This window comes from Microtus ochrogaster, chromosome 7, assembly GCF_000317375.1.
Source record: "Microtus ochrogaster isolate Prairie Vole_2 chromosome 7, MicOch1.0, whole genome shotgun sequence".
Lineage (NCBI taxonomy): Eukaryota > Metazoa > Chordata > Mammalia > Rodentia > Cricetidae > Microtus > Microtus ochrogaster.
Window position 1 is genome coordinate 28,603,016 of NC_022014.1, and position 355 is coordinate 28,603,370.

Below are 355 nucleotides of genomic sequence, written 5' to 3' on the forward strand. Positions count from 1 at the left end.
CACGGGGACATGTCTAAACAACCATCACAGCCTTCACAGGGCCTCACGGGGACATGTCTAAAAATCACACCCTTCACAGGGCCTCACGGGGACATGTCTAAACAACCATCACAGCCTTCACAGGGCCTCACGGGGACATGTCTAAAAATCACAGCCGTCACAGGGCCACACGGGGACATGTCTAATCTATTATCATACTCTTCACAGGGCCACATGGGGACACATGTCACCCACCATGGCACCCTCACAGGGCCACATGGGGACACATGTCACCCACCATGGCACCCTCACAGGGCCACAACAGTCATACCCTGTCCTAGCTACTCAATAGAATTCACAAAAAAAAAAAAAAAAC